The sequence below is a fragment of the Helianthus annuus genome, chromosome 10 (assembly GCF_002127325.2).
Source record: "Helianthus annuus cultivar XRQ/B chromosome 10, HanXRQr2.0-SUNRISE, whole genome shotgun sequence".
Lineage (NCBI taxonomy): Eukaryota > Viridiplantae > Streptophyta > Magnoliopsida > Asterales > Asteraceae > Helianthus > Helianthus annuus.
The window spans coordinates 107,440,121-107,442,685 of NC_035442.2; positions in this window are offsets into that span (position 1 = coordinate 107,440,121).

A 2,565-nucleotide genomic window follows, 5' to 3' on the forward strand; every position below is an offset into this window, starting at 1 on the left:
AAAAATGACATAGAAAGAATTAGAAAAGAAAACGAAAATTTAAAGATTCTGAGAGTGAAAGAAGATTTTGAGAAGCTAAAACGAACGGTTAAAGATTCTGATGAAAGAAATAGTAAAACAACCAAAGAAAATCTTCAACTGTCAGGAGTTCTTAGAGTGAAAGAAGAGCTAATCAACCAACAACTGGATGAGATTGCTAAATTGAAGCTTCAGTTTCAAGAAGCTAAAATTGAAAACGATCGCATTCAGTTAAAACTGAACACTTACAACTCCGCAAGTTTTGTTCTTCAACATATAGTTCCTAAACCAATTGGGAAGAACAAAGCAGGCGAAGATGTATACTCGGATGGAACTGGGGTTGGGTATCATCAGGTTCCACCGCCAGTGTTAAACAATTTTTCAAAGAAAAAATCAGGGTTGGTTAATGATGAAGAAGAAAATGAAGTTAAGCTTCCAGACACGATTGATGTCACATTTACTTCATCTTCCGATGAAGAAAGTGTCCAATCTGAAATCGTTAAAAGCATGGCTGAAAATGTTTTGAAAACTGAAAGTGACACTACTGAGGATGATGAATGTTTCTTGAACAAATACATCAAAATCCAAAAACAACTTAAGTGAAGAACCTAATCTTGTGATGTACAAGATGGCAGGATCTGATAAATTGTATTCGGATCGTGATTTTCCTTTGGAGAATGTGAATGTTGGCAAATTGAGAAATGTGTTCAAGTTGATTGAGATTGATGTGTCTGAGATTGAAGATTTGAAACATTCAGAGAGACAATTGAACTTTGAAAAAGATAAATCTTACTATAAAAAACCTGTTGTACCACCGCGTTTCTCTAACAACAACCAAAACAGATGGTCGGGTGGTTATCAAGGTGGTAAGAATTATAAAAGAAAGAACTTTCAAAACAAAAAGTTCGTTGAGAAAAAGGTTTTTGTGAGAAGTTCGAGTTCAAGTTCACTTTCTGACGAAGAGTCTAAAATTTTGTCAAAATCAAATGAAGAATTTTTTGAGAAAAAGGCCTCACAGCCTCAGACTAAAGGCACAAGTCGGGTAGTTGATACTCGAACATGTTTAAAATGTAATCAAGTTGGACATATTGCACGAAAGTGTACCAACTCAAAGCCTAAGTCTGAAGTTGTTGAGATTCAGAAAAAGAAAGTTGATGCAAAAGGTAAAGCTCCAATGGTTGTTGAGAAGAAAGTTTTGAAAAATGAAAACACCAAAATCAAAACTGAACCTGTAAAGAATGTGTTAACTAAAAATGACAAGTTTTACACACGGGTTGCATCATCTCAACAAACATGGAAGCCAAAAGTTGTTGAAAAGAAAACAAGTTCTCCAAAACCAAAGGTTTCAGAGTCGGAAAAGCAATCATCTTCTACTACACTAGTAAAGATGAATGTTCCTTTGGATTACTATGAGAAACTTGAAAAACAAATGCTAAATTCTGAAAAGAAAGATGTTCCAAAGAAAGATCAACCATCTAGTCAACCTTAGAAAGATGAGCTTTTCTTATACAAAGAGGTTGAGGTTGGATCTAAAGAGAGTTTAAAAATGAATGACAAGAATTTTCCTCCACTGTTCACCAAAAGAACTGTTCTAAATTTCCAGCTACCTGAGTCGAAAGAGGCTTGGGTGGCATCAAAATCTAACTAAGTGTTTTTGACATGTGTAGGAGCTTCCAAGATCCGTTTCACGTTGGATTATGGATAGTGGAGCTTCTCGGCACATGACGGGGAAGAAAACCCTGCTGTACAATGTTAGAGGGTTTAATGGAGGATATGTAGGTTTTGCAGGAAATCAAGGAGGTCGAATAGTTGGTGAAGGAACTCTATCTAATGGTATTGTCACGTTTGAAAGAGTGAATTACATCGCCGAGCTAGAGAATAATCTTCTGAGTATTTCTCAAATCATTGATAGAATGTATACAACGCGCTTCACAGACAAAGAATGTTTGATCTTGAAACCAGGATTTGTTGTTCCCGAAGAGTGGATTATCATGAGAGCACCTAGAGTCAATGATCTCTGCGTGTTGGATATGAGCGTAGCTACTACTACCACGGGTCAGGCTCATTGATTCATGTCACGAGCAACGGAAAAGGAGTCACAGTTATGGCATCGAAAGATGGGCCATATACACCTACGAAAAATAAATCACCTGGTACACAATGACTTGGTAAACGGTGTTCATTTGAAAGGTTTTCATCTGGAAGGGGAGTACATTAGTTGTGTCAAAGACAAGCAAAAGAAGAAATCACATCCTCAAAAGAAAGTCAACTCAGTTTCGAGACCATTAGAGAGAATTCATATGGATCTTTTTGGTCCAGTGAACGTCAAAAGCATAACCGGTGATCTCTACTGTCTTGTAGTAACTGACGATTATTCAAGATTTTCATGGGTATCATTTTTGAAGTCTAAGGATGAGACATTTGAAAGTTTGATGGCGTTGTTCAGAAAAATTGAAAACTTGTACCATGCTCGTATCAGTAGAATCAAAAGTGACAACGGTACAGAGTTTAAGAATGTCAGAATGGAAGAATATTGTGATGAGATAG